This window comes from Eubalaena glacialis, chromosome X (assembly GCF_028564815.1).
Source record: "Eubalaena glacialis isolate mEubGla1 chromosome X, mEubGla1.1.hap2.+ XY, whole genome shotgun sequence".
NCBI classification, from domain to species: domain Eukaryota; kingdom Metazoa; phylum Chordata; class Mammalia; order Artiodactyla; family Balaenidae; genus Eubalaena; species Eubalaena glacialis.
Window position 1 is genome coordinate 40,138,222 of NC_083736.1, and position 7,477 is coordinate 40,145,698.

The window sequence follows — 7,477 nt, forward strand, 5'->3', positions numbered from 1 at the left end:
AAAGGGAACGGGATTGGGGAGGGGGATACACGGAATTTATATCTGCAAGGTTTCACTTAATTTTGCCTATCTTCTCTGGCATTTCTATATAAATTGGTACTTATTATATTCTTCTCTTTTTCTGCACATTTATATGCATACTATGGAATATTATTCAACCACAAAAAAGGAGTGGAGTTCTAACATGTGCTACAACAGGGATGAACCTTGAGGACATTATGCTAAGTGAAAAAAGGCCAGCCACAAAAGGACAAATAGTGTATGATTCCACTTATGTGAGGCACCTAGAGTAGTCAAATTCATAGAGATAGACGGTAGAACGGTGGTTGCCAGGAACTGGAGGGAAGAGGGAATGAGGAGTTGATGTTTAATGGGTACAGAGGTTCTGTTTGGGAGGATGCTAAAGTTCTAGAGATGGATGGTGGTGATGGTTGGAAAACAATGTGAGTGTACTTAATGTCACCGAATTGTACACTTAAAAAAATTGGTTAAGATGGTAAAATCTTACGTAGATTTTACCACAATAAAAATTTTTTTTGCCCTTTGGGCAACCACTCGAGTGTGGCAGAGAAGTATGCTATATTGATGCTTGCAGTTGTAGTACAGAAGTCAGTGGAAAGGCGAGGAGATAGCTTTAGCTAGCATTTGAGCCTTTCATAAAAGCTATAGTAATAGGATAACATCAAGATTTAGTGTTCGGTAATTAAAGACAAGAACAATTTTATTTTACTGCTTCTTGAAATAGTAGCTTTTCCTGCCCTCTCACCAACAAGGGACTAAGGCCAGCGGTGCCTGCTTATTTTTGAACAAGTTCTACTCTTCCACTCCCCCTCGACCCCACCCTCAGCAGCAGAGGTATGACTACAATTTCCTGATGACTCTTGGTTGTGGTGACAGAATACCAGGAGATGGCAGCAAAAGACCATCTAGTAGGAAAGTCCTGCCAGATGCCCAAGAGAACAGAGAGAAGTCACAAGTTGGCTTTGATTGCTAGGTCCCCACCTCAATTCAGGACTGAGCTTAGTGTTATGTCATTGTGTAATAACACCATGCCTGTGGCCAAGAGAGATACACCAAGCACAAGGTCATCAAGAGCCAATCACCCAAGAAAGAGCACTTCCAAAATGAGGGGAAGAAAAGAGAAAGATAAGATGAAACTGGTCAGTTAAACTCATTGAAAACGTCTAGGTTCTAGGCTTGGTGGATCCAAAGCTGGGTAAAGCAATCTCTTCCCTTGAGACAATGTCTAGTAAAAGCTGTAAACGAGATGTAGTTACATGAGTAAAAACAAAAGGCGGGTCTAAGGTGTTTGGAATGACACCTGTGCTGGGTATTTTCCTTTGCCTTCCAGATCCGCTTTCTACCCTTTTCCTTACTGCTCTCTGCCCCCAAAGCTGCTCTGTGTAGATTGGAAGCCAGAGGACACCGGAGCCAGTGAATGCAGTGGGGAGATCAGAAGGGAAAAGGTGAGTGCCATCGGGCTTTTATTCCCATGACTCTCTCCCTGCAAGGTTGCTATCGCTCACCCTGTTGCAGAAGTTTCCTCTCGCGGGGGCCTGCCCTACAGGATTCCCTCTCATTCTAGTTTCCAGTAATGGCTCCTTCCCCTCCTCTCTCCTGATCTAGGGTTAGTAACAGCAGCTTCTAGTCTTGCTTCCTGCACTATCTCTTGGAGTCCTCTTCACTCCACCTGTATTTTAATGAAACCCTTTGTAAATAAACCCTCCTTAAATGCTCCTAATTGGTGTGCCATCTGTTTCCTGTTGGGACCCTGCCTGATACAACACCCGAATGAATCATATTCATCCTCTAAGACTGAACTCAGGTAAAGAAAGTTGAGGAATAATAAGAGTGGTTTACATGGAGGCTATTCACATGTTTTCATGGAGGACCATGAGTAATTCAGTACCACCAGAAAATAAGTTATAAAGCAAGACAGGTCAATTCAGTTGAAGCTGAAAAGCAGTTAATATGACACACAAGGCTCTCTTGATCTGGTACCCAGTACCTTGAGACTGGTGCCCAATGTCAGAGAGTGTCTGAGAGAGAAAGGCAGTTCTTGAAGGGTGTTGATTCGTTTAGTGTTTTAGAATTTTGAATATAGTTTCCACCCAACATAGGAAGTTGGGAGAATGGTTAGGGCAGAAACTTGGCAATATGGAAACCAGCTGAGGAGAATTTACCACAGTCCAGGCAAGAGATGAAAATGTGAACCAGGTTAACAGTATTTGGGATGTGTTTGATAAATATTTTAAAAGTAAAAAAAAATCAATAGAACTGGATACTCAAATAGAGGTGTCAAAGAACAAATGAAAACCATCAGAGGTTAAAAAAGTACAAAGTTGAGTCTATTAATTTCCCATGCAATGGAACACACACCGGTGAAGAAATGCACTGATTTATTTACTGAGGAAAAAAATATAGGTATTATTAAGTGCCAGAAAGGGAGCTTCATAGTGGTTACGCTAGTGGAAGATTGAAAACTAACACTCTGGATAAAACAGAATGAATCCATAGGTCTGACGAGGTTGGTTTACTCAAGTCCTAGCACCCGCTGGTCAGGAAAGCATCATCAATTAGTTCCAACAAGTGTCTGGCTTACCACAGTCACTCAAAAAGCATGATCTTTTGTCAGCTTCAGCTGGTTACAGACCATTGTGGTGACACACAGCATTCAATTCTGATATCTCCTATGCAAGCACTGCTGTAAGTGGGACATTTTCCTTTGTTGGGGGGAAGAGCATAGGAGGTGATAAAAGAGTTGAACATCCCCTCAGGCTACTGGCTTGCATGACTAGTTGGATGCGGGAGTGGGGTAACATTAACTGTGATCGTGAATATCAGAAAAGGTTTAGGGGTGGAGAGCTGGTTAGGGGAAATAAAGTTGGATGTCTGGGCCACGTTGAATTTGAAGTATCAGTGAAATAGATGCGTCTGCAATAGAAAACTCTGGAGCAAGTCTCGAGAGATAGTTCTGGGAGTCAACTGGGAATAGTTAAGAGGAATCACCACTCAAGAAGAGCACAGAGAGCAGTGGGCAAAGAGGTATTGTGATGGCTAATTTTATATATTAACTTGACTAGGCCACACTGCTCAGATAGTTGGTCAAACTTTATTCTACATGTTTCTGTGAAGGTGTTTTGGATGAAATTAACATTTAGATCGGTGAACTTTGAGTAAAGCAGATTGCTCTCCATAATGTGGGTGGGAGTCATCTAATCAGTTGAAGACCTGAATGAAAAAGAATGGCCTCCCTTGAACAAGAAGGAATTCTGCCAGCAGACAGCCTTAAGACTTGAACTGCAGATTTTGGACTTACCAGCCTCCATAATCACGTGAGCCAATTCCTTAAAATATGTATGTAAGTATGTATGTATGTATCTATCTATCTATCTATAAATCCTATTGGCTCTGCTTCTCTGGAGAACCCTAATACAGATATTTATCCCCCAGGCCTTTTACTGTTTACATTGAGGTAGGAAGGTAACCTTATGCCAGGTAGAATGGAAATATCTTTCCTTTCCTACAAGGAACAGAAATCTTCACAGTAAAGGATAGATATCAGTCTGTGATAACACCACCAAACAATGACTCTGCTGATAGGACCATCAGGGCTCCTCCTGATTTCCCTCGTAAGAGTCCTGATACCCAAAGAAAAGACTCCCTATCTAAAGGGGTTAGTGGAAGAAAACAGGGCCAGCTTTTCCACATCTGATCCCTGCAAAGGTAAGGCACAGTGAGGGCATTATGCTCTTACAGAGAGGTTTTACCATCTCTGGACTCTCTCCATCTCACAAGGCTGAGAATAACAAGGAATCCTAAGCATCCTCCTGCTTGAGGACCACTGGTTTAGGGCACTTCTTCCCAAACTCTAACATGCATATGAATCACCTGGGGACCTTGTTAGAAAACAATTCTGATTCAGTAGGTCCACGGTAAGGTCAAAGAATATGCATTTCTAGCAAACTCCCAGGGGATACGAATGCTGTCAGCATGGATTCCAGTTTAGTAGCAAGGTCCTAAAGTGCCAGAGGTTACTGACGCCTGACCAACTTGTGTACAAAAGTCAGTGTAGCCTTCTGAAGAATTAGCAACAGGCTTCATGTGGTCCAACAGAAGCTTCTGAGTAATAAATGTTTTATTGGTGGGAGGTGTCTTCCATGTACATTTTACCTCAGGGGGCCTTGCAAGTAAGAGCAGCTCGTTGAGAACTAGACTCTGGTTGATCAGGAGGGAAAAGGTGAGATGTTAAGGTATATCAGCAACTCCCCATGTATTTTGTCTCCTAAGATAATTGTTATAGCTTTAAAGCCATGTACACAGGGGCCTGACCATGATGCGCTTGGCCTCACCCACTTTGCACTACAGGATTGCTCTCAATGACGAAAGCTGCAGATCTAAAGCAAACTTACTGTGTACATTTGCAGGTAATAGGTTCCATTTTTGGTTAGTTCCACTCCCCCTGGCTCAAACATCTAAATGTGACGATACCTCTATTACTCTCTACCAGTGCCTTCTAGGTATCCCTACACCCATTACATGATTACATTTATTTTCTGGCTGATCAGTTTGCAGTAGCAGCCACCATCTGGGCTGGGCCCCAGCCTGTATCGCTAGTCCCATTAATACAAGATACAGCTTCCATTATGTGTGAAGTTGCCCTTCCAGGCCACAGCCCTGCTTGCTGCCTTGGAACAATGAGAGCTTGGGAGACTGAGTGTCCTAAACCCACCTCAGAGAAATGTTCTTTTGGTCTGGATCTGCTTGGATGCACCACGGAATGCGCCCCCCGGAGAAGGATCCCTTCCCTGACATTTCACATTTTTATAAGGAATTTTTTATAAGGAAATTGGGAGTAACCAAAGAGTCTTGTGAAGGGCAATTGAAAGTCCTTGAGCTCACATAGTCAGACAAAGACCTTTTTGGCAAGAGGAACAGCCCACTCTCAAACATCAGGCACACAGCAGAGTTTACACACCCATGCTGGAATCAGCTAGGGATTTTGCAGCATTTTCTGCTAAGCCAACTCCTTTCTAGGTGACCAAAGGTAGGAAGATACCAGGGCTGTCCAGTAGACCAATGGGATTATGTCTCCTCTGAAAATGATTTTAAGAGGTCCAGAGTTTAAGCCCAACCTCTGTGGGATAGTATAATTAGTCCATAAATAAAGAACATGAGCCTAGGGAAGGTAGCTTCTTTTTAGACCAAAACAAACAAAAAAGTAGAATGAAAAATAAATCGAATTGAAGTGAGAAGAAAAAGAGTCACTGAGGAAAGTCAGCACTTGTCATGCCGTGGCTTTAGGAATCACATATAAGCGAGAGAAGAATCTCATTTCTCTCCTTTCAAAACCTATTCAGCGGCCAGTTAATGCTTTAGAGGTAGCATAAGGACACCCAGAAAGAACCAGAATCTGACAGAACATGGACCAAACTCGGGAAAACAGGGAAAGGGAAACTCTTAGAGTCCAGGTTAATCATATATGAAAATGAATAAGCAGTCTCTAGACTGCAATCTGCACCCAGACCTGTCCCACCTTGGGAGAAGGCAAGTTGATTGGTTTTGTTTGAAAACATAGGAGTAAATATTTTATAAACTTGGAAAACACACAAAAAGTAAGCACTAAAAAAATTAAAATCATCCACGATTCCTCAACTGAAATATATGTTAGATTTCCTCTTTTATTTTTCTTAGGTACATTATTTTTCTTAAATTGAGATGATATACAAGTGTCATGCAGTACTATCTGAATTTTAAATTCTGGTTTTTGTATTACATGATCAAAACTTAACATAGGCTACAAGACTTACAATAAAAATAAACAGGTTTTTCCTCTATAGTTCTAAACTTTAATATTTCATAAATTGACTTATTACAGAAGGCGAGGATTTAGCACTCTTACATAATGCCAGCCTCCCTCGCCTCTAATATTATATCAATTTCTGGTTAAACCAGTATTTACTATTTTCCTTATTAAGATTACTATGATTCCCTGCAAAGCTAAGTGGTAAATATGATTATGATTCCTTTTTGGTGTTCTTCTACCCCGTACCTGGAATTCATTTGCCTTGTCTTTTCTTTTATTTCAGTTAAATATTTGCATAGGTTCAAAAGAAACAATTTGGAAATCTGATATGTCTCATAAGACTTACAATTTAGTTATCAGTCATTAGTGAAGGAAAACCTTTTCAAACTAAAAGATACTACCATTATATGCTTCAGCTTTATGTGTTGAAACAGACTCCTGTACATTCTCAATTTTTCACAGAATTAAGTCCTAAAAAGTATTCTTTGATGTATCACACAGACTGCAAAGTAACATTTTTCTTACGCTGAATGTCCAAATCTACACATATTGTCAGGAGATATTGATGGTGTGCTCTTTGCTAACAAGAAGGAAGAGAAGGAAGAAGGGACACAGAAAAGGGCAGCAAGCCCTTTTTTTCCTTGCTTGGGCATTTATCATTTTCAACATTTCTCCTTTGCCTTCAGAGAGATTTCTTACATTCACTTTCCCATCGAGACTAATATGAATGTTCTCAGCAATAGTCCTGAGCACCTAAGTGGAGATGTCAGTTTCTCTGGCTCTCCAAATCTGAAAGTCTGCCATACCTTTTCATTACTGAGCATAGGGTAATACTTCCTGGGATGTATCCACGTTTTCTGGATTTTCCTTGTTAACAGACTCAGAACCTGAGTGCCAGAACGCTAAGGGGGCCTGAGGCCATTTGGGCCATTTGGTACATCTTTGTGAGCATTTACCTCAAGCAGACCTTCAATTTTTGAACCATACTAGCAATTGCCTGACCCAGTCCCTGCTTTACTTTCAACACAATCATTTTTCCATTTGGGATCTTTTTTTCCACAACTTTTCATCTTTGCCGTTTGCAAATGTCCGGACGTCCCCTTCTTCAGGCCATACTGTGGCAACCATACTGCTCCTTTCTTCTACTTTTTACTCCCTCCAAGATTGACCTGAGGGAATTCCCTGGTGGTCCGGTGGTTAGGGCTCTGCACTTGCACTGCAGGGGCCACAGGTTCGATCCCTGGTCGGGGAACTAAAGATCCCACAAGCCGCTTGGCATGGCCAGAAAAAAAAAAGACTGGCTTGAGTTATGTATGGTTTTCTCTTCCTTCTTCCCTCCATTTTGCAATCTTCTAACTTTATCTTCTTTGAGCAGAAGCATGCATAATTTTCCCACAGAATGGGACAATCTTTTCACATACACTAAAAGGACAATCAACCTTTGCATATTCAGATATATGCCTGTCATATTTATCTTGACTTCTGAAGCCATGATCACAGGAATCACAAAATATTAAAATACTATAAAATACATTTCTTTCTCTTTTGTCATCTGTTTCCTACTGGAAAAGAGATTAAAGTCATTCAAATTTTTATCTTATTTTTCACACACAAAAAATATGTTTTCAATATTGTAGTACTGGGGACAGTCTCTTGAAACTTTAACCCAGC

The 7,477-nt window shown here is 41.1% G+C and overlaps 1 non-coding gene across 1 annotated transcript; it reads left to right on the top strand.

Annotated features, from left to right (window-relative positions):
- The first annotated feature begins 6,985 nt into the window (after positions 1-6,985).
- On the top strand, positions 6,986-7,058 carry TRNAA-UGC (transfer RNA alanine (anticodon UGC)). Its single transcript has one exon. It is a non-coding gene; the product is annotated as a tRNA-Ala (tRNA).
- Positions 7,059-7,477: the final 419 nt, after the last annotated feature.